Consider the following 24,860-nt stretch of genomic DNA (forward strand, 5'->3'; position numbering starts at 1 on the left):
GGGTCACAAAGAGTCAGACACCACTGAGCGACTGATGATGATGAAGAGACTTGATCTTAAATATTTTCACCATAAAAAAAATGGCAATTATGTGATGGGATGAAGGTGTCAGCTAATACTACTGAGGTAGTCATATTGCAATATATAAATGCATCTGATCAACACACTTTACACCTTAAATTAATATTGTTATATGTCAATTATATCTCAGTTTAAAGAACATCTTTACAGTTTGAATAAAGAGTCAAATAAAACAATATAAAATTTAAAAGGATAAATACAAGCATCTAAAAAGCTGCATATGACAAGGATGGGAGAAACATGGCTTAATAGGACCATAACAAGGTAATTTATTGGACAATAAATTCATTATTAATCAACAGTATGATATAAACAAAATCATTTAGAATGCATTAATAAGAATATGGTTTGTAATACAAACTGGTGATAGGTCTTCTCTGGGCTGGTTAAATGATTACGTTCAATTTTGGCCCCACAACTTAGGAAGGAAAGTGGAATTTGCTCAGAAAATCAGGAAAGTTAAAAAAAAAACTTAAAAAAATCTCATGAGAATATTGCACTTAGAACATAAGTGTTTAAAGAAGATTCAGATAATCAGAATCAAAATTACCTAGTATTTGAAGTAACATCCAGTAGAAGAAAATGTCCATCTGCTTGTAAGATCCCTAATGTTAGAAGATGGATTGATAAATAGAAGCAACCGAAAGAGACTTGCTTTCATAAATAGAAAGTCTGTCTGATATTCAGGTAAGACCTTAATTTACCTGTGAGGTTAGTATCAAGTCAAGCGTTCTTGAACTTATTCAAGCTAAGGCTGGACATGCTGAAAGAGGTTGATGTACAGGGGCCTTAAGTTTACATGGATCGTTAGACTGAGAAAAATGTTCTTAGTTCTAAAGTTGTTATTCTTAAAATGGGCTGCCCAAGCTGAGAACTGTCTTTGAAAATACAGTTGGGAGGGAGAAGAAGAACTGTTTTTCTTTTAAATTTGTTCTCTTGTAGATAGCAATGTCAATTCTTGAGTACGCCCTGATGTTATTCTTTATCATTTTTGCTTATATATTGTTTCCCAATTGAATTATAAAACTCTTATGGGGAAGGAGAGAAAAATATATTTAATATATATTGGTTTTCCTGGAATTTAGCAGTGTTTTCTGTCAACAGCAGATGCTCATGATATTGTATAAGCTATTGTCAATAAAAAACAGTGGATTTTTTACAATAAAAATACAACACAATAAAGTAAAATAAAATAAAAATGTGTATTTTATCCTCTTAGAAACATTCATATCTTATCGTAGGAACACGACTCAGGAATTGAAGCTGGGTCTCCTGCCTTGCAGGTGGGTTTACTGTCTGACCCACCAGGGAAGCCCATATAAAACTTCAGTTCAGTTCAGTTCAGTCGCTCAGTCGTGTCCAACTCTTTGCAACCCCATGAACCGCAGCACGCCAGGCCTCCCTGTCCATCACCGACTCCCAGAGTCCACCCAAACTTAGAAATATACAAATGACAATATCCTCCATCCCTCCTGCTAAGTTGCAGTACAATATGGGGATTAAACCATCTTTGGAGTTGGGCTGTGTCCAGATCTTCCCTCTTGTCATCAACTGTACACCCTTTGGATAGTTATTTAATCTCTTTGTGTCCAATGTCCATATCTGAAGATATTTATTGATAATTACAGAACATATCAGTATATCATTACTACTATAAGGGTTAAGTGGATTGAAAATTTAAAATACTTGGGAAAAAACCATCATACATACAGTAAGTACGTAAGTCCTTACTTAAGTATGTTGTACTCAAGTCCAATGCTTGAGAGCATTGTACATAATGTCACCAACAAGCTGGTGTGGTAAATATTTTCAGGCTACAGATGCTGAAGATTTCTATCACTTCCTTCCTACTGACAGATCACTCCACTTTATACAGGGCGGATTGTACTGTTCTTGTGTCCACTGGTTAGACTTTTCCTAGATCAGAGATCTACACAAAGGCTTACTCAGTGAAGAAAGAAAACTAATGGTTTGAATTTTCACTTCACCACGAACACTGTAATTTTTATCACATGTAAATGAACTGAGTCTGAAGTGACTCATAGTATCCACAATCAACTCCTTACCCCTCAATCACACTTCATTATAATTGAAGCCGTCTTGTCATGTTTAGTGAAAGCATTCCGTTTTGTCATATAGTTGTTGATTCAGTGTTGAGCCCCAAAAAGGTATTTGCTAAATAAGCCAAATTTGTGAGGCCCTTTTTAGCATGAGGGCGGACAAGAAGCAATTCACCATATTTATTCCTAGTCGTGATATATTTTCCCTGTGAAGGAAAACAACCCACTCCTCAATTTAAAACTTCTGATAACTACCCTGCTTCAGCTAAGCCAGCATATATTTATGTAATGGAGCAAACTTTCAGTGACACCTTCTGTTTCACGACTTATTCTTCTAAAAAGGGTGGTATCCAAAACAGCTTTTCCCCCTTTTTTGAGGAGGGGAGAGTTTTGGGTATGCTTTTTTCAAAACTCACCATTTGGAAAAATCACCATTTTATGATTACATTAAATGAAACATTCAAGAGGTAAACTCTTCGTGCATTCAGAGTGAATAATCACTAGGAACAGGATTCGGTCCACTCTTGGCAGTTAGAATCTGGTTCCATCAGTGAATCCATCCATTCAATTCCTTTTCCTTAGGAAAGCTTGCTAAATGCCACATTATGTTGAATCAGCAATTCTGTCGTGTTCATATTTTCATACATATTTATAAATACATAAATATGTATCATAACATATAAATCTATAAAAAGACTAGAAAAATTTTCCTCCTGGGCTTTCCTCTACATTAAAGTAGAGACCCAGAACCTTGTTAGTCCCCTTCCTCTTTCAGCTCATGAGCATTTTTCAGACACGTTGAAAAGCATTAGTTGATGGAGCTATCCAAAACAGCACCTTGTGCGGCTCAGCTGCTAATTTTTGTCCCCCAGAAGATTCAGTCATTTCCATCTGACAGAACATCACAATTTCTACTCGTGTGATTCTGCACTTCTATCAATTTTCTATTTTCTTCTTTTGACTATGATTTTTGGAGTATAGTGTCTTTGGAGTGAAAGAGATCTGGACTGGAATCACAAAGAGCTGCCTGTGCTGGCTACATGGCATTAACGTACTTAATCTCTGCCTCTGTTTGTAAAACGGAGCATACCTGCTTCACAGGTGCTGCAGTGGCAAAAAATCTGCCTGCAACACAGGAGACGCAGATTCAGTCCCTAGGTGGGGACGATCCCCTGGAGGAGGAAATGAGACCTCACTCTAGTATTCTTGCCTGGAAAATTCCATGGACAGAGGAGCCTAGTGGGCTACAGTCCATGGGGTCGCAAAGAGTCAGACATGACTGAGCACCCACAGAGACACACACACATATCTGTAATTACAATAATAATAATTGCTCCTACTTTTATTACCTTTAGACAAATTACTGTCTTCATATTTGTTTACAAACATACTCCTGATGATTTCCTTCAAATTGTATGATAGGTTTTTAAACTGTAACTGCAAGGATGAGAGATTTACTTAGCAGTTGCCAAGGTTTTCATGCAAAGAGTTAAAACTTGGGTGCTTGCCATCATTCCAAGTGTAGTCTTTGGACCAGAAGCATGACACCCCCTGGGAGGTTTTTAGGAAAGAGGATTTCAAGTCCCACATCAGATGTGCTGGATCTGATTTTGCATTTTAACAATACAAAACAATATGGAGATACAAATGATGGGTGTACTTAGAGCCTGGGAAGCACTGGTTCAGGCCACACTAAGCTGTGAACTTGAAGCATCGTGGTTGTCGTGTAGAGGAAGTGTATTCACAAAAGTCAGAAAGACATCGTGTGTTCGAGTGAAGCACCAACTGGAAGGAAAGATCACCAAAGGCTCGTTCAACTGCTCCCTGTCAGGCTCATTCACTTGTTTTCCTCTCTCTAGGGCTTTCTTCCCAAAAGACCCTGATGCTGGCAAAGACTGAAGGCAGGAGGAGAAGGGGACGCCAGAGGATGAGATGGCTGGACGGTATCACCGACTCAATGGACATGAGTTTGAGCAAGCTCTGGGAGATAGTGAAGGACAGAGAAGCCTGGTGTGCTGCAGTCCATGGGGTCACAGAGAGTCAGACGTGACTGAGCGACTGAACAACGACAGGTGCTTTCTGCTCAGTGTCACAAAGAACTGTGTGCCTTCCTCTTTGAGCTATGACTTGTCTACAAGACTGTTTATATGAGAACTGGACTCTGACATCCTAAAGGGTCTCACTATTTTTGGTATCTCCAGCACCTGGTGGGGGTACTTCCTCCAGGAATCTTTGCAGAACTTCCCAGCCTGTGGGAACGTGCCGGGCACTGCTTACACTTCTCTGACCTGTAATTCCATATTGTTTTAGAGCTTTGCCATTTGAGAGCTTTTCTTACAAGACTGTGAGTTCTTTTAGGGCACAGTCTAGACCATTCACGTTGGTACTTTTGATACTCATGAAATAACACTCATGTGTCTTAAGCTTCCACTAAGAACTGGTATTTTGCGAGCTGATGGAGGTCATAGAACCAACCCTCTGTTTTATTCTTAGCGAAAGAGTTAGCTTCATGGGGAAAAATTTCTCTCATAAAGTTTATCCCTTTTTTTCCTTCTTCACATGTTGATACCTGCTCATGTTTGTGTATTTTGGAATCTAATATAAGTGAAAGTCACTCAGTGGTGTCTGACTCTTTGGGACCCCGTGGACTGTAGCCCACCAGGCTCCTCTGTCCATGGGATTCTCCAGGGAAGAATACTGGAGTGGGTTGCTCTTTCCTTCTCCAGGGGATCCTCCTCAACCCAGGGATAGAACCCTGGTCTCCTGCATTGCAAGTAGGTTCTTTACTGTCTGAGCCACCAGGGAAGCCCATGCAAAAGTTAGTTATTTGGATGCTTATATTGTCAAAAGGATATGTGGTAAAAGCACCATGTTTTCCAGGAATTTCACCACACACAAAAGCTTGAGAACCAGTAAGGTCGTCAGTGTTTGTTAAATGAGTGAAACAGAGAAAGAAAAGGCTCTTCTAGTGCAAGTGAGTAGGCAGATGCTCTAACAGAGGCCAGAGTTGCAGAGTTAAAATGAATGGAAAGGTTATTCAATTACTGGGTAATTTCAGAAAGTCTACAAAACCAATACAGACAAAGCAGCACTTTTAAAGGCCCAATTTTTACCTGACTCATTCAGGCTTTGCTTTAGTTTAAAACAGCAGCATTAGCTTAGGGTGAATGTTTTCGAAATGGGACCAAAAATACATTACAGTAAGAGCAACTCTGTCATAAACACTGCCTGGTGACGATGCGACTCCTTAACATGGCCTATTACTGTCATTGTGCCATTCGAGAAAATACCAGGGATTAATATGGAGTCATAATGTGTTTACTTAGGAAAGAACTGATAGCACTTTCCTCTTTGTGACATATTCATTTTGAGATTCATCAAACTGCTTTTCAAAGAGCAGACATGCTCATTATTTCAATCCACATAAAGAAGATAAGCAAGTTAACATGAGGAAAGGAAAAAAGAATGAAAATGTGAAAAGAAAAAAGAACGCAGTACAGAAAACAAAATCACAACATTTGGGAAAAGGGTGTGCCAGAGACAGTGTCTCCGAGCAGAAATTATTCATACAATTATTTAAGATGCTTACACAAGCAGGGATAATTACTGTGGAAATTCAACATAGGACACTGTTTATATAAACACGTTAAACGAGAATAGAGATTAATACCATGTGGAAGCATTCCCAAAAGGATCTAAAACATACAAAATATATCCCATTTATGTTTGTGTTTCATGTCATATCTCTGCATGCTATTCAAGTTCTTTTCCACAACTAAGCCGACAGGGGTTCCCTCTGATCTCTCTTGCATTTCGTAACACACCCATATGGAACAATAGTCAACTCACACATACTCAGCATATGAGGTAGTATACTATCTGTTCTTCCAGAAGCTACATTCTGTATATTTTGCTTTATACTCATAAACACCTAAAAAAGAACTTTAAAATATATAATCAGGTAACCAGTAAACTTGCTCAAAAGTCTGTGTTCTACTCAAGGTGAAAATTTGTCAAAGAGAATGATTTGTGGTCATCATTCCCTTCAGTACATTTGCTCAGTCGCTAAATCGTGTCTGACTCTTTGTGATCCCACGGGCTACAGCATTCCAGGCTTTCCTGTCCTTCACTATCTCCCAGAGTTTGTTCAAACCCATGTCCATTGAGTTGGTGATGCCATTCAACCATCTCATCCTCTGTCGCTCCCTTCTCCTCCTGCCCTCAATCTTCCTGAGCATCTGGGAATCTTCCAATGAGTCAGCTCTTTGCATCAGGAGGCCAAAGGAATGGAGCTTCAGCATCAATCCTTTCAATGAATATTCAGGGTTGATTTTCCTTTAGGATTGACTGGTTTGATCTCCTTGCTGTCCAAGGGACTCTCAGCACATTGCATCTATTTAATCAAAATAATGACTTCCCTTTACTGTCTTTAATATAAGTAATTTCAGCAAACGGATGCCTATTATAAAGTTCATTTCAGTTCAGTCTTTCTTTTTTTCAATAAGAACGCTGACCTCCAGGAAGTACACAAGTGATGGAATCAATTCAATCAGCTCTCTTCAGTTACACAGCAAAACATTTTTACTCATTGCAGGAAGAGTGGGCAGCTGCTATTAGAAAGGCTGAGTACAAGGATGAGGCTCTACTCAGGAGCCCCTGACCTGGCTACTCCCAGTCGCCCACCAAGGACCCTCCGAGATACAGAAAAGACACAAGAAATAACAGTTTTATTTTGGCAGGGGGTGGGGAGGTGAGGAACCATAATTATTCTTCACTCTCATATATTCATGGAAGAGCACTGGTAATGAGAGAAACTGTTAATTTAATTTTTAACAAAGACTAAATCTGGGGCAAAAAGTGAACACTGGCAGTAATATCCAGAACAAATCAGAGTCAGGTCTAGATGGATATTGACTAATGATAAATGATAGATGATATTGATAAATGATATTTGATAAATGATAAATGATATTGACTTCAAAGTTCTGGGGTTATTATAAAGATATTTAATATTCTCTATACACAGATATATACATAGATGGTATATATACATAGATGGCATATATATACATATGTATATAATACATATTTTAATATGTACATCAAGATATATATGCATATAAGTATAACATTGTTCAGTCACTAAGTCGTGTCTGATTCTTTGCAACACCCATGGACTACAGCATGCCATGTTTCCTTCACTATCTCCCCAAGTTTGCTCAAACTCATGTCCATTGAGTCAGTGATACCATCCAATCATCTCATCCTCTGTTGCCCACTTCTTCTCCTGCCCTCAATTTTTCCCAGTATCAGGGTCTTTTCGATGAGTCGGCTCTTCACATCAGACGGCCAAAGTATTGGAGCTTCAGCTTCAGCATCAGTCCTTCCAGTGAATATTCAGGGTTGATTTCCTGTAGGATTGACTGGTTTGATCTCCTTGCAGTCCAAGGGACTCTCAAGAGTCTTCTCCAGCACCACAATTTGAAAGCCTCAATTCTTAGGCACTCAGTCTTCTTTATGGTCCAACTCTCATATCTGTATACGACTACTGAAAAAACCATAGCTTTTACTACATGGATCTTTGTCAGCAAAGTGATATCTCTGCTTCTTAATATGCTCTCTATGTTTGTCATAGCTTTTCTTCACGTATACTCACACACACACACACAGACACATATACAGAGAGAGAGAGAGTCAAAGCAGAAACATAGACAGTAGTAAGCAGTCAATTATCATCAGCTAGTTACACTGCCATCATAACTACCACTTCATTGGTGACGCTTGCCCAGCTTGCTAATCCTCTGGTTTAGAAGAGGGACCCTCGGGACTTCCCTGGTGGTCCAGTGGGAAAGAATCTGCCTTGCAACGCAGGGGACATGGGTTCCATCCTGGCTGGGGAACTGTGATCCCACACGCGGTGCAGCAACTAAGCCTGCACGGCACAACTAAGACCTGACGTAATCAAAGAAAAATATATTTAAAAAAAGAAAAAGAGTGACTCTTACATTGTTGAAGGCAAAGAACCAGGGTGTTTTTTGTTGTTGTCGTTTTGTTACTGTTTTTAAATTTTCAAATCAGTCTTATAGCAATATTTTTGTCAAATAAAATAAAAAATAAATAATAAAATGAAAAAAAATGTACAAGCCCCAATTAGTCTCTGCTATTAGATTTGTGTATGTGTTAGTTTCTCAGTCGTGTCTGACTCTTTGTGACCCCTATGGACTGTAGCCCACCAGGCTCCTCTGTCCTTGGGATTTTTCAGGCAAGAATACTGGGGTGGGTTGCCATTTCCTTCTCCAGGGGATCTTCCCAACCCAGGGATTGAACCTGGGTTTTCTGCTTTGCAGGCAGATTCTTTACCATCTGAGCCACCAGGGAAGCCCTACTATTAGATTTAATAGATATAAACTCACTCTGTTAAATTGCTGTAAACATTTCTAAATGCTTCCTTTCCATTCCATTAGTTACTTTGTTGGGAACCAATAAGAAATGTTTTGCAAATTAGCACATGGATCACACGTGGCCACACACTGGGTAGCAAAGTTCTAACACTTACTGTCTGGACCAAATGTCAAAACTAGCTTTGCTGCAGGAAGATATTGGGCAAATGATGGCTATCGTCCAGCAGGGGTTGCTCTGTTGGCTCATATGTGTCCTGTGTACTGACTGACTGATGAGAAAATGTACTGAAGTAGTTCACATATCTTCGCTAAGGATGATACCCAGATCTTGCTGGGAAAGATTGAGGGCAGGAGGAGAAGTGGGTGACAGAGGATGAGACAGTTGGATTGCATCACCAACTCAATGGACAGGAGTTTGAGCAAACTCTGGGAGACGGTGAAAGACAGGGAAGCCTGGCCTGCTGCAGACCATGGGGTTGCTAAGAGTCGGGCACGACTTAGTGAATGAACAATACAACAAGGTAAGATAGAAGTGAAACTCGGATATACCTTAAGAGGTGTGTTAGAATTCAGATGTATTTTGTGGTAAGTGTATTAACGTAAGTGTTTCATGTCATTCTTGAGATATACAAAGAAGGAATTTTTTTTCAGGATTTAGAACATTTTTGAGGAGGAAATGAACTCTGCTATTTTCAAGAAAAGAGCTGCCCCTATGTATAAGGCAAATTTACACAATTTTTTATATTTCCAAAACTTATAGTGTTTTCTGTATAATTGTTACTGTGTAACAGTTTACTCCTGTCTGTTCAATGACACACAGATAGTACAGCCTAAAGTCAGCAGAGTTCTGCTGCTTGCAAGTCAGCATTTCTGAGTTTTAACACACAGACCAAATTAATTCAACATGAGTGGCATTTCTACTAATAATACATCCCTTTCATTGTGTTTGGCTCTGTGCCCTTTTTTTCAACTAGTCACATAAAATGTGTTAAAAACACTATTCACTTTCAACAGCTTCTGCACAACAAAACTCCCTGTTAAAGCAGAATGGATGTCAGAAATACTTGAAGTTCTCTAGTAACCATATTGAATCGACTGTGGAGTAGAATGAAAAAAAAAGTCTCCTTAGTTCTGTAACTGGGAGGAAAAAGGCTGCCTTCCTGGTTGCCAGGTATATAGATGTTATAAACAGGATGTACTTTATTAGAAACTTCTCCTGTGGCTTAGTTAATTGGATGTTGTGATCAGTCTTTGGTCTCCTCATTAACTGCATTGGCAGAACTTTAAAAAGGATTTCTGTACAGACAGTCATCTATGGTTTATATCAAAGATAGATTTTATTGATTGCCTTTCCTATGGAAACCTCAGGTTGGGAAAGGAACTAAGACCCACTCTTTGAACTTTTCTTTTGAAGTATACTATTAAGAGAGAAAGGGCTTCCCAGGTAGCACTAGTGGTAAAGAACCCACCTGCCACTGCAGGAGACATAAGAGACATGGGCTTGATCCCTGGCTTGGGAAGATCACCTGGAGGAGGGCACGACAACCCATTTCAGTATTCTTACCAGCAGAATCCCATGGACAGAGAAGCCTGGTGCGCTACAGTCCACAGGGTTGCCAAGAGTCAGACATGACTGAAGTGACTTAGCACACAGGCACGTTAAGAGAAAAAGACTTGGAAAGGCAGAGATCATCATCTGTTCCCCTGTTAGTGCAATTCAGCATGAAACCACGAGCTGCCCTCCCTGGATGCCGATCAGAATACAGAACAAAACTGGGCTGATTATTTCAACTAGATGAATTTACAAAATGATGAATAAGTAACAATATAAAGAAACAAATCTGTACATTTCATTCTGTGCTGTATTTGAAATGACTTACACAGATCAAGTTAGGTGGCCGAGCTTTAAATAAGCTGAAAATAATTTGATTTGTTATTTTGTAAAGTCCATTCTTATTTGTCATTCACAGGTAAACCTAGTTCAACACTGATCCCATGTAGAGAGAAAAAAAAATAGAAATTTAGTATAAAGCAAAAATGAAAAGGATGCTTTTAAATTGTATTAGAAGAAATTAATTGCCATTTGGAAAGAGATAAAATTAGTTAAGAGGTTTACATGAAGTGAAAGTGAAGTCGCTCAGTTGTGTCCGACTCTTTGCAACCCCATGGACTGTAGCCTACCACACTCCTCCATCCGTGGGATTTTCCAGGCAAGAGTACTGGCGTGGGTTGCCATTTCCTTCTCCAGAGGATCTTCCCAATCCAGGGATTGAACCTGGGTCTCCTGCATTGTAGGCAGAAGCTTTACCATCTGAGCCATCAGGGAAGGCCAAGAGGTTTACATGCTGCTGCTGCTAAGTCGCTTCAGCTGTGTCCGACTCTGTGCGACCCCATAGACGGCAGCCCACCAGGCTCCCCCGTCCCTGGGATTCTCCAGTACATATGTGGTCTCAAAAGAGTAGGACATGACTCAGTGACTAACAATTATATAGCCGACTGTGTTAGCTGGGTACCCAGGCTAACTTTGTTGGACTTACAAACAAATGGGAGTTACAAACCCGCTCTTGGAATGAAATTTGTTTGTATGTAGGGAAATTAGTGTATATAGTCAAAGTGTTAGTTGCTCAGTTGTGTCTGACTTTTGTGACCCCATGGACTGTAGCCCACCAGGCTCTTCTGTCCATGAAATTCACCAGGCAAGAATACTAGGGTGAGTTGCCATTTCCCACTCCAGGGGATCTTCCCAACCCAGGGATCAAACCTGCCTTCTGTAATTTTGAGTTGAGATGTTTCAAACAGGAGCAACGAAAGCTGTTACATTTCACTTATACACGGCTTTAGTTGCATTGTAAAAATTATGCTTTTATTTTCATTTAGCTCCAAACATTTCCTACTTCTCTTGTGTTTTTTGACCCATAGTTTGTTTAGAAGTATGCTAATTACTAAATATTTGAATATTTTTCAGATATTTTTCTTTTGTTAATTTCTAATTTAATTCCACTTTGTACTGAGAACATTTTGTATATATTTTAAAATTTTACTTTAATTTTTAAATTTAATAACTACTTATGATTCAGCAAATGCTCTATGGTAAAGATTTCGTGTGTACTTTAAAAGAATATGCCTTGTGCCACACTTGAATGCAGTGCTTGTAAATTTCAACTGGTTGACAGTGCCACAGAGTCTTTTATATCCTTTCCAATTTTCTATTTGTTCCACCGATTACTTACAGAAGACTGATGAAACCTCCAATTATTATTGCCAATTTTTTCTTTCTCCTGTCAGTTCTATTAGATTCCATTTGGTATTGTGAAGTTTTCTTATTGTGGCTATACACATTTATCATTGTTATTTCTTTTTGATGAAATGTCCCTTTTTATTTCCAGTTATACTCTTTATTCTGAAGTCTAGGTCTCTGATAGTAACATAGATTTTTTATAGTTACTTATTTGACAGTATATCTTTGTCTCTTCATCTACACGTACCTTTAAAGTGAGAGTTTTGCGGTAATATATATAGCCGAGTCTTGCTTTTTATGCAACCTGAGGATATCTTCTAAGTGGAATGTTTAGACCATTAAAATTTAAAATAATTATTGACATGGTTAGTTTTAAATCTATCATATTTCTCTGTTTTCTGTCTCATCTCTTCTTTCTCCTTTTTCCCCCTTCAGTATACATCCCTTTCATATGCCTCCATTCTTTTTGTTATTATTGTTATACCTTTTATTTTTACATGTTTTAAACCCCATAATAACACTGCTAATATTTTTGCTTTAACCAATCAATAAATATTTAAAGGAAGTGAAAAATAAGAAAAAAGTATTTCATATCTACACACATATTCATCATGTCTGGCCAGCTTCACTTCTTTATTCTGGCTGAATGACTGTCTTTAACACTTCATGTAGCACACTTTTGTATGGCACATATTTTCTTAGTTATTGATTATCAGATTGAATTTTAATTTAGATGTCAATCTTGGAAGATAGTTGGGGAGTGTAAAAATTCTAGGTTGACTTTCGGTATTTTAAAATGTCATTCTATTATCTTCTGACTTGAATAAGGTTTGAAGAAAGTTTGAAGTCATATTCATCTCTGTTTCTCTGTATATGGTGTGTGTGTATGTGTGTGTGTCCTGGTTGCTGTTGTGTGTGTGTGCTAAGTCACTTCAGTTGTGTCCGACTCTTTGGGACCCTAAGGGCTGTAGCCCAACAGGCTCCTCTGCCCATGGGGCTTCTCCAGGCAAGAATAGTGGAGTGGGTTGCCAGGCTCTCCTCCACGTGATCTTCCCAACCCAGGAATCAAAAACATATCTCTTATGTCTCCTGTATTGGCAGGTGGGTTCTTTACCACTAGCACCACCTGGGAAGCCCGTGTTAGGACATCTATTTATTACTAGCTTCCATATTGCTATGTCTGTTAGTGTGATTTATTTGGCTTGATGTTCACTGAGTTTTTTTCTGTGAATTTATACAAATTAATCAAATTGGAAACTTTTAGTTATTATTTAATAACTAATAACTAATAATTAATATTATTATTATTTCTTCAAATATCTTTTGTGCACTGTCTCTTCCAAACTCTGAATTCCAGTTACGTATATGTATATATATATATATATATACACATTACATAGCTTGGCATGGAGGTCTGTTCCTTTTTATTTACTGTATGGAAGGCACTGTATTTTTCATCTGTGTGTTCCATTTTGTTATTTTTTTCTATCTCCACTTCTCTTCATTATGTTCATGTTTTCCTTTAACTCTGAATACAGCAAAATAGCAATCTTAACATTTTTTACTAGTTCCATCATCTATGCCCTTTTAAAATTCCGATTCTGATCGTTCTGATATTTCTGTGGGTTATGAGTCATGTTTCATTGTGTCTTTGTACATCTAGTAAGTTTCTCCTGGATGCTGAACACCGTAATTTTATACTGTTTGGTGCCTACATTTTGTTTTCCTTCTTTAATGGGAGCTGGACTTTGTTCTGGCAGGCTATTAAGCTACTTGCAGATCATCATAATCCTTTCAAGGCCCCTTTTAAAGCTGTGCTAGCATGGCTTTATCATTCCAGGGGCAGTTTAGCGCTGCTCCTAACGCCTGATACAACTGGGGTCCCCACTGAATGTTCCACGTGACTGCTGTGAACTATGCATCTACTCTGGCTGGTTCAAGCTCGAGCGGCTTCCTGCCTAGCTGTGAGCTCTGGGAACTGTTTACAATTCTTCCCTCCTTTGTTTGACTGTGGAGTGTCACCTTAAACATATATGGCTTAGTACCCAGCAAAGACCTAAGAAGTCTCCACAGGTTTCTGAAGTTCTTCATCTGAAAAGTTACTTCCTCTATGAAACTCACAAATTCCAGTCTCTCTCTCCTCCAAAATAAGATCGTATCTCTAATTGGAGGTTCATATACATTCTGTGTCTCATTTCCAAGGAATACTTTATGAGACTGAGAAAGTTAGCTTCTGTCACTAGTTTTTAAGGAAAAAAATAGATGAAGAAATAGTTATTAGAGCTGTCAGCACAGCTGGATTTAAAAAAATCCTCTTTTGGGAAAATGCTGAAACAGATTAAGGTCTATGCCATGGCCAGCTTTATAGGAGGCAAACGTTTTCTAATTTCTTTTAATTTTTAAACAAATGGATCATTTCCTACAGGCAAGCTTGCAAAAGGAAAAGCTGGCAAAGTGTGAGTCTATTTTTATGGAAATAAGGTCATTAGTACTAATATTTGATGCACACAATTCATTAATTCTTGGACAATCTTGATGGAGGACGAGAGAAAAGAGAAACAAGCAAGAAACAGAACCAGTAAATATTATTCCATGGTTAGAGTTTGGAACTGAAATATAAAAACTGCTACAAAATGAATAAAGTTTAAAACCATAGCGCCACTCTTGAACAACGAAAAATCTGAATCACAAGCTAAAGTCACTTGAATATGTTGATACTGGAACCTATAAAATGGCACGTTGATTTTGAGAGGACAGTATCAGTTTTACCATATTAAAAACTGTAATATTTATTTCCAGATAAAGGGTTTATATTTTTAAACATGTACACACACATATTAAAAATATCGTGTTAAACCTTGTTATCATGAACTAAGAACGTTGACAGTATTCATGCATAACATTCAGGTATGATGTGTGATCTTGGGTTGTGAGAATTAATGATAAATAAACCACTGAACATGCGTGAATGACTAATCTATTTATTTAGCAGAGGGAAGAGATGACTGCATTGAAAAGACTTGGTCTTCTGGCATGAAGGTGGTAGGAGGGTCTGGCAATTCCCAGATGGGAAGAGCAGAGTTTCTACCATCAGCTGGAAGTTCTGCTGCTGTTGCCTCAGCTGGGCCTTCCTCCTGGATATTTAGCTAGAGTCTGTCTCACTGGCCCTCTTAGAAATCTGTGTGCTATTTAAACTCCCTTAACAAATTTACTTTCTCTTTTATTGTAAAGTGAATCCTGTACCTGAAACCAAGAAAATTTACTGAATTTAGCTACATGGTGGGGGGGTCAATGACAATCAGATGACAGGCCGTTTGAGTATAGTCCTAGGATGTTGGATTAATTCAGTTCAGTTCAGTCGCTCAGTCATGTCTGACTCTTTGCGACCCCATGAACCGCAGCATGCCAGGCCTCCCTGTCCATCACCAACTCCCGGAGTCCACCCAAACCCATGTCCATTGAGTTGGTGATGCCATCCAACCATCTCACCCTCTGTCATCCCCTTCTCCTCCTGCCTTCAATCTTTCCCAGCATCAGAGTCTTTTCCAATGAGTCAGTTCGTCACATCAGGTTGGAGGAGTGTAAATCGCTGTCATGTCTGACTCTTTTGTGACCCTATGGACTGTAGCCCACCAGGCCCGTGTGTCCACAGAATTCTCCAGCAAGAATCCTGGAGTGGATAGCCATTCCTTTCTCCAGGAGATCTTCTTGACTCCCGGAGGGATTGAACCCAGGTCTCCCGCATTGTGGGCAGATTCTTTACCACCTGAGCCACCAGGGTGAGGTACAAACTCGAGGTAAGGAAAGGAAGTCAGTCAGCTTAAACAACTCTTTCAAAAGTTTGGTTGCATTAATCCCGTATTCCTAACTCGTCCTGCCTTGGCTCTCCCCTTTGGTAACAAGTTTGTCTTCTATGTCTGTGAGTCTGTTTCTGTTTGGCATATACATTCATTGTATTATCTTTCAGATCCCACATATAAGTGATACATACAGTATTTGTTTTTTCCTGATATATTTCACTACGCATTACATTCTCAAGTCCATCCATTTTGCTGCAAATTGTAAATCAACTATACTTCAATTTTAGAAGTTTGGTTGTGCAGAGGAGAGGAATGGGAGAGAATAGTTGGAAAAGGATATAGAGTCAAGGGAGGGAATTGTAATTTCTAAAGATGGAAATGATTAAGTCTTCTGAGAAGGATGGAATGTAATACAAAGAACAGCTGGAGGTAGTCTTAGCTAGAAGAAGCTGGTCCTCCTTTAATACAATAGAAGGCTGGAAAGATTGAAGGTAGGAGGAGAAGGGGACGACAGAGGATGAGATGGTTGGATGGCATCCTTGACTCACCAGACATGAATTTGAGCAAACTCTAGGTCAGAGAAGTCTGGCATGCTGCAGTCCATGGGGTTGCAAAGAGTTGGACACGACTTGGAGACTGAACAATAACATAGGTACTGTCCAGGGAAAAGCTTCTTTGACTCCAGAGTGGCTGGAAGTATACAAATATTTGCTCTGGAAGAGCCTCAGCTAGTACACGAAGAAGGAACTGAGAAGCGCCATAGAAACATTCATTAAAAGACATCAGTCCTGAATACTCATTGCAAGAACTGATGTTGAAGCTGAAACTCCAACATTTTGGGCACCTGATGTGAAGAACTGACTCACTGGAAAAGACCCTGATGCTGGGGAAGATTGAGGGCAGGAGGAGAAGGGGATGACAGAGGATGAGATGGTTGGATGGCATCACTGACTTGATGGACATGAGTTTGAGCAAACTCTGGGAGTTGGTGAAGGACAGGGCAGCCTGACGTGCTGCAGTCCATGGGGTCGCAAAGTCAGACACGACCGAGCGACTGAACTGAACTGATATGGAGAAAAACTCAAAATTTTGTAGCTGTATAACATTTAATTGACTGCATTTGTATGCTATTCGTCATTTATATTTGTGAACAATATAACCACATTATAAAAATTTAGGTAACAGAGGGGGAAAAAAGTCAATGTACAGGCCTCCTAGTTTCACGATGCTTTTAAAATTGCGTTTTTAAAAATTTACGCTTGGTCTTTTGCTTGTTTCCATCTTATGTAGTATTCAGTTATTATTCTAATACTATACTATTTAGTTGCTATAATTTATGTAGCCTTTTCTCTATTGCTGCTGCTGCTGCTAAGTTGCTTCAGTCGTGTCCGACTCTGTGTGACCCCATAGACGGCAGCCCACCAGGCTAGCCATGACTGTATCTAAACTTAATCAATGCATAAATGTAAATTATAGCTCTAAGAAGGAGCTCAGGGATTATCAGATGCTACATCCTCTTCACATAGAGGAGAAAACGAAGATACAAAGTCGCTGAATATATTCCATCAGAATCACACAGCAAATGAGCAGCCAAATCAGGACCAGACCCCTGAACCATAACACAGACAGAAGGCAGGCTGGCAGAACTGATTGGACCTGCTATACTCTTGCTCAGTGTTTTTCAAAATTCTAGTCTGGAAAATGTTCACTACTGGTCACCCTGAGATAAGGGGCTTATGGAAGAATATGGAGAGAAAAGCATTGATTTATATTTTGTCACTGGTCAGTTACCATCAGCTCCCATATCAGCATCAATCTGTATATCAGCCTTTGAGTAGGACAGTGCTAACTGAAAAATCACTCACAAAATCTCTGGTTCTTTCTATATCCATCACTAGCATTAGTAAATATTATGTTGGAGTTTCATAGCCACATTTAACTTATATCTTTCCTTACAAAATCAAAACAAATGCCCAAAGACTGATGTTTTGAAAACAAAGCACTCACACTTGCTCTGTAAGTATGAGCATGAAGTGCTTACCATGCAGTTTACATGGCTTTAGCTGAAGAGATGCACATATGAACAAGGAGTGTACAGGAGATGGGCTGTCCTTTTAATCTGGTCCATTTTCTTGTTTGATAATTCAGCAGAGTTCTTGGGGTTCATCTTCTCCTGTGTTCTGAGAGAAGAATATGTGTATTCCTGATAACTATAGGCTTCACTCATCCCTGACCACTACAGAAATAAATATTTCAAGAAATGTTTTATGTATTTAAACACCAAATGCACATGATAACTATAACCTTCCCTCATCCCCAACAGCAGAAAATGACAATACTAAGAACAAACAAACAAAAACCAAAATAAACAAAAAACTCAGGATGGCATGATGCCATGATTCATCAAACATGATGTCAACTGATTTTCAGAACTAATGATGAATTTGGATACAGGGACGGGGGAATATGGTGGGCTTCCATCTTTGGGGTCGCACAGAGTCGGACACGACTGAAGCGACTTAGCAGCAGCAGCAGCAGCAGCAGGTTATACCTGGTTGTGGTAGATAGCATATTTATAGCTACTTTGATTCCTACAGCTCCTCCCAAACTAGGTTATCTGTTTTCAGATGCTTAAGCATCATTATTACCACCGTTAAAGGCAGCACACTGAATATTCTAAATCATTTGTCACAAACATCCTAAGAGGTAGGCACTATTCTTTAACTCTATCATATAAAGGAGAATGGGCTCCAAAATCACTGCAGAAGTGACTACAGCCATGAAATTAAAACACATCTGCTCTTTGGAAGAAAAGCTATGACAAACCTAGACAGCATATTAAAAAGCAAAGGCATCACTTTGCTAAAAAGGTCTATATAGTCAGAACTCCAGTAGTCATGTATCGATGTGAAAGCTGGACCATAAAAAAGGCTGAGCACTGAAGAATTGAGGCTTTAAATTGTGGTGCTGGAGAAGATGCTTGAGAGTCCCTTGGATTGCAAGGAGATCAAACCAGTCAATCCTAAAGGAAATCAACCCTGAATATTCATTGGAAGGCCTGATGCTGAAGCTGAAGCTCCAATACTTTGGGCACCTGATGCAAAGAGCAGACTCATTGGAAAAGACCCTGATGCGGGGAAAGATTAAGGGCAGGAGAAGAAGGGGACGACAGAGGATGAGACGGTTGGATGGCATCACCAACTTAATAGACATGAGTTTGGGCAAACTCCAGGAGACAGTGAAGAATAGGGAAGCCTACCGTTCTGTAGTCCATGGGGTCACAAAGAGTCAGACATGACTCAGTGAATGAATAACAACAATAAAGGAGCAAACTAAATAAGAGAGGTTTGTAACATAACTTGCTCTAGACCAGCCATACAGATGTCAGATGTGAACCCAGGTATCTGGCCTGAGAGCCTGCGCTCTTAACTGCTAACTGATTGTTTCTCAATGATTTAGGATGAGTTAATTCATGACAGTACCTGGAAGTGCAATTGAGCAAATTCCATGGTTCTTTTGATCTTAATAGTCTTCTGAGCTGTGCAAAATGGTAGCTACAAGCCACATGTGACTACTTAAAATTAAAATTAATTAAAATCAAATACTATTAAAAATTGACTTCTCCAGTCACACAGTTAGTAGTTAACTGGGACAGCGCACTTCCATCACAAAGAGTTCCACTGGATGGCACTGGTCTATAGTAACACCAAAATTCTCAACAATGGACCACCTACTTTGCTTTTATATATCTTTCTTTTGTAATGCCCTCTGCAAATAAAGATGGTAGATAGAAGTGGCAAGGTTTATAGAAGAATAAAAGTCTACCAATGTCTAAGTGACTTAAATCTTTAAACGGTAATTTAGGAAGTGCAACCAAAATATTTTTAATAGGTACATGATAGGTAACAATAAAGTAACTCAGAACTCAGAGTAAAATTAGTGAAAATATAAACATAAAAGTATTCATTATTTTCAAGAATGAAACCCTGTTTTTTATAAACATGGGGACAGAGTGGTTTAGGAGACAATACAAATGCAATTGCATTTTTTAAAAATGTTTATTTATTTGGCTGCACTGCGTGGCTTGTGGGGTCTTAGTTCCCCAATCAGGGATCAAACCTGTGCCCCTTGCAGTGGAAATGTGGAGTCTTCACTACTGGACCACCAACGAATCCCTGAAATAGTATTTTAAAGGACTGTAATATAAACTACTGAATTTCATTCTGTGAGAAAAACTGTAATAACAATCAGGAGACGGTTTCTTTACCCAGAAAAAGTATATTTGAAAGGAAAAATCAGCCGAGTTCAAGTAAATGTATGGCTTGATAAACCGACTCAAAATAATAAAACTTTCCAGAGTAGAAAGATTTATCAACTTAGCATGAGGACAAGAGTCACTTATCCTATCTCTTTTTCTAATTCAGTGCTCACCAAGCAGTTATCATGGACTTCCCTGGTGGCTCAGACTGTAAAGCGTCTGTATACAACGTGGGAGACCTGGGTTCAATCCCTGGGTCGGCAAGATCCCCTGGAGAAGGAAATGGCAACCCACTCCAGTACTCTTGCCTGGAAAATCCCATAGACAGAAGAGCGTGGTAGGCCACAGTCCATGGGGTTGCAAACAGTCAGACATGACTGAGCGACTTCACTTTCTTTCTTTCTTTTCTTTAAGCAGTTATCATAATCAAGAGTGTTTATTTCTATAAGAGGTAGAGGAAAAAAGTTCACATTTCACTCCTGTTTTTTAATACCTACAATAAGACCATTTAATGATTAATAAAATAATAAATAATTTAAGCAGTAATTTAAGCAAGTATTTATAGACTAAATAAATATTTTAAAGAAAAATTTAGTATTTAAAATTATCTAATTCTACTTAGTATGATAATCTCTAGGTCAATCAATCATTCATTTTTATGGCTGAGTAACATTCCATTATGGAGAAGGCAATGGCACCCCACTCCAGTACTCTTGCCTGGAAAATCCCATGGACGGAGGAGCCTGGTGGGCTGCAGTCCATGGGGTCGCAAAGAGTCGGAAATGACTGAGCGACTTCCCTTTCACTTTTCACTTTCATGCATTAGAGAAGGAAATGGCAACCCACTCCAGTGTTCTTGCCTGGAGAGTCCCAGGGACGGGGGAGCCTGGTGGGCTGCCGTCTATGGGGTCGCACAGAGTTGGACACGACTGAAGCGACTTAGCAGTAGCAGCAACATTCCGTTATACACATACACAAACTCACACACACACACATACATATATGTTATGTGTGTGTGTGCATGCATGCTCAGTTTCTCAGTCTCGTCCAACTCTTTGCAATCCCATGGATTATAGCCTGCCAGGCTCATCTGTCCACAGAATTTTCCAGGCAACAATACTGGAGTCGGTTGCCATTTTCTTCTCCAGGAGATCTTTCTGACCCAGGGATGGGACCTGCGCCTCCTGCATTGGCAGACAGATTCTTTACCACTGAGCCACCTGGGAAGCTGTGTGTGTGTGTGTGTGTGTGTATGACATCTTCTTTATCTATTCATATGGTACTGGCACAACAACAGAAATACAGATCAATGTAACAGAATAGAAAGCCCAGAAATAAACCCATGCACCTATGGTGAATTAATCTATAATAAAAGAGGCAAGAATACACACAATGGAGAAAAGACAGTCTCTTGAATAAGTGCTGCTAGGAAAACTATATGTAAAATAATGAAATCAGAGCATTCTCTAACACCATATACAAAAATAAATTCAAAATGGATTAAAGACCTAAATGTAAAACCAGATACTATAAAACTTCTAGAGGAAAATATAGGCAGAACACTCTAACATAAATTGCAATAATTTTTTTTTGAATCTCTGTCTTACAGTAATGGAAATAAAAATAAAAATAAACAAAGGGGACCAAATTAAAAGCTTTTGCATAGCAAAGGAAACCATAAGGACAACCTACAGAATGGGAAAAAATATTTGCAAACGATGCAGCTGACAAGGGATTAGTCTCCAAAACAAATAGCTCATATAGTTCAAAACAAACAACCCAATCAAAAAATGGGCAGAAGGTCTACATAGACATTTCTGTAAAGACATACAGATGGCCAAAAAGCACATGAAGTTGCTAATTATCATAAAAACACAAAGCCAAACTACAATGAGGTACCACCTCCCACCGGTCAAAATGGCCATTATCAAAGGCATACAAATAATGTTGGAAAGGGAATGGAAAAAAGGTATCCTCCTACACTGTTGATTGGAATGTAAACTGGTACAGCCACTATGAGAGCAGTATGGAAGTTCCTTAAAAAACTAAAAAGAGAACCACCATATGATCCAGCAAACCCAGTCCTGGTCATATATCTAGACAAAAACATAGCTCGAAAGCATACATGTACTCCAACGTTCATTACAGCACTATTTACAATAGCTAAGACACGGAAGCAATGTAACAGATTATCATACCAAATGAAATAGGCCAGAAAGAGAAAGACAAATATCATATGAAATAACTTATATGTGGAATCTAAAAAAAAAAATACAAATGAACTTATTTCCCAAAAGAAAGAGACTCACAGGTATAGAAAACACAATTATGGTTACCAAATGGGATGAGATAAATTAGGGAGTTGGGATTAACACATACGTGTTTGTGTGTGTGTGTGTGTGTGTGTGTTAGTCACTCAGTCATGTCTAACTGAGACCCCATGGACTATAGCCCGCCAGGCTCCTGTGTCCATGGGATTCTTCAGCCAAGAATACTGCAGTGGGTAGCCATTCCCTCTCCAGGTGATCCTGACCCAAGGATCAAACCCCCAGGTCTCCTGCATTGCAGGCAGATTCTTTACCATCTGAGCCACCAGAGAAATGCAACATATACATACTATCACTTATGAGACAGATAAAAAACAAGGGCCTGCTGTAGAGCACATATTATTACTCAATATTTTATAATACTCTATAAGGGAAAAGAATCTGAAATATATATATATATATATATAACTGAATTGTTATGCTGCATACCTGAAATTAACACGATACTGTAAATCAACTATATTGCAATAAAACAATAAAAAAAGAAAGTTATCTGATTTTATAGGTCAAAAAGTCTTTAGGAAAAGAGTTTGGTTTAGAAATAGCATGAATCTGGGATAGATTTCTACTAATTAATCTCACTGTAAAATAACAGTCTCATGTTGCTACCTAGCAATCCAATCCAAAGCACAACTGATTATAAGTGTGTTCCAGTGGCTTATTGAGACACTGTATTCTACTCTTGAACATGAAAAAAAATGGCTGTTTTGGAGGACTGTCATATGGTTTTGTCAAGTGCAAATCCATAAATATTTTTGAGGAAACATCTTCGTTAACAGTCATGGTGCTCTCAGAGTCCCATAATGACATATTAAGCAAAGATACAACTCTGGAAAAACCCAGACTTCAAGTATAATTATTCTAATGCAAACATTTGACTTCAAAATACCGTTTCCATTGAATCTGGTCAATTTGGGGGAACCAAAAAATGAAAATCAATTTTAAATCAGTGTTTGACAAGACATATATTTTTAGATCAAGCTATAAGAGTTTTAGACAAAAAAAAAAAAAGAGTGGTTTAGGGAAACTGGTTGAAATACAATGCCCGATTCAACTGGAAGTATCCTAAGATGGATGGTCACTACTACAGTATGTAAAAATCTTAACTTGAGCCGATCATTAAAAAATTTCCCCCAAATTACTGGATTTACTTTTTGCATATTTTTATTTTAAAAAGTCCAGACACAATTTATCTTCTTTTAACCCACAGTATATGATTATCCACTCTGGACCATTCTTGGCTTGAAGAAAATGTTCTCTTTTTGATACAGCTAAACATTAAAGTGTAATTTTAACTTTTTGATTGTCATGGCACTAGTTAGGTAAGACAGGCAACATTTCTATAGGAGGGCCAAAAGGGTCTTGCTGTTCATTTTTCGACACTGAAGCATTTATCAATATCTGTTTTATTAAGATCTCTCCAAGAAACTACAGAATTTTGGTATCAGCATTCTAAAGTAATGCCCCATTAGTTTGGTTGTTTTGTCATGGTCTTCATTCACCTTCAACCCCATCTTTACTTATTCTGCCTTTTAAATAAAAAATGCACAATTATACATGGCCTGGAGCAAAATGGGCTTGGGATATCACAAAATTAAAGCGACACAGTCCTCTTAAAAAATACCTCTCAGCTAGAAAGTCAAGTGAGACTTGGAAATGCTAGAGGTCAGAACATTGCTCACCAATTATCCCAGTACAATTTAGCTTCTCAATGTTTTAGAATTAGACAAACAGCATCTGATGACTCATATAACTTGTACCTTAAATGTGTTTTGCTGGTGTGCATTCCTTTCAGTCCAAGTACCCCCTGAGGAACAGAGTGTAACAGAAGCAGTTACGGTTTCAATTTCCCCTGTATGATTTGCTTTCATTTGAAAACCAGTAAAAAGTGGGGAGGAGGTTAGGGGAAATGGACTGGCTAACTCGACATTATCAGAGCTTCAGAGTACCAAGTTTCCACTTTCCTTTTATCAGGGGAGAGAGCCCTTCCAATGACAATAAATAACATGGGGAAACCAAGAAATATGACGATGTTACTTAGGAAAAGTTATTATCAACAGTAATTAATTAGTCTTACCAGGTTCTATGTACTTGAGACATTATTTTTTAGTTTTAAAACTATTGCACATCTAGTGTTTCATTTGATTCCAGATTTGGGTTGGTGTCCTTCAACTTGGATATTTTTACGGTATGCTCAAACTATCTACAGGCAGATGAACTGCATTTTAGATCATCAGGGTAATCTGATCCGATTCCTTCTGTATCTCTGAGACTTACTGTTCTTCAGGGAGGTCTTCCACTGATATCCAGTATGGTGATTCCTTTGCTAAGTTAATAACGCATGTGTGACTCAAGTGCTGGTTTGGTTCTTCTTTCTTTCTTCTACCAGGAGAAAGTTTACTTTACCTTTCACAAACTCCTTAACTAACAACTCCTAATTACGATCATTCCTCAGCTTTCTTCAAGGATGAGGAGTAAACAAGGGGACAAGTGGTAGGGACACTGAGACACATTTGGAGAAGGTAATTAAAGGGTAGGATACATGGTGCGTATACTTTACAGAGTCTACAGAGACAGGGAGAGCAGAGAGGTACCCAGAGGGCACCTACCCTCTACAGTCTTGACTTAGAAGGTAAGGGGATGAACATGCAACAAATTTCCATTTATAGCTTTCTGGGGACTCAAAAGTGATCTA

The 24,860-nt window shown here is 38.8% G+C and overlaps 1 protein-coding gene and 1 non-coding gene across 5 annotated transcripts in view; both read right to left on the bottom strand.

The window, feature by feature from the left end:
• RGS17 (regulator of G protein signaling 17) overlaps positions 1-24,860 on the bottom strand; it is a 103,723-nt gene that overhangs the window by 42,891 nt on the left and 35,972 nt on the right. The gene's annotated exons all lie outside the window — the stretch shown is intronic.
• On the bottom strand, positions 10,797-10,868 carry TRNAC-ACA (transfer RNA cysteine (anticodon ACA)). The gene has a single exon. It is a non-coding gene; the product is annotated as a tRNA-Cys (tRNA).

The sequence above is a fragment of the Bos mutus genome, chromosome 9 (genome assembly GCF_027580195.1).
Source record: "Bos mutus isolate GX-2022 chromosome 9, NWIPB_WYAK_1.1, whole genome shotgun sequence".
Taxonomy (NCBI): domain Eukaryota; kingdom Metazoa; phylum Chordata; class Mammalia; order Artiodactyla; family Bovidae; genus Bos; species Bos mutus.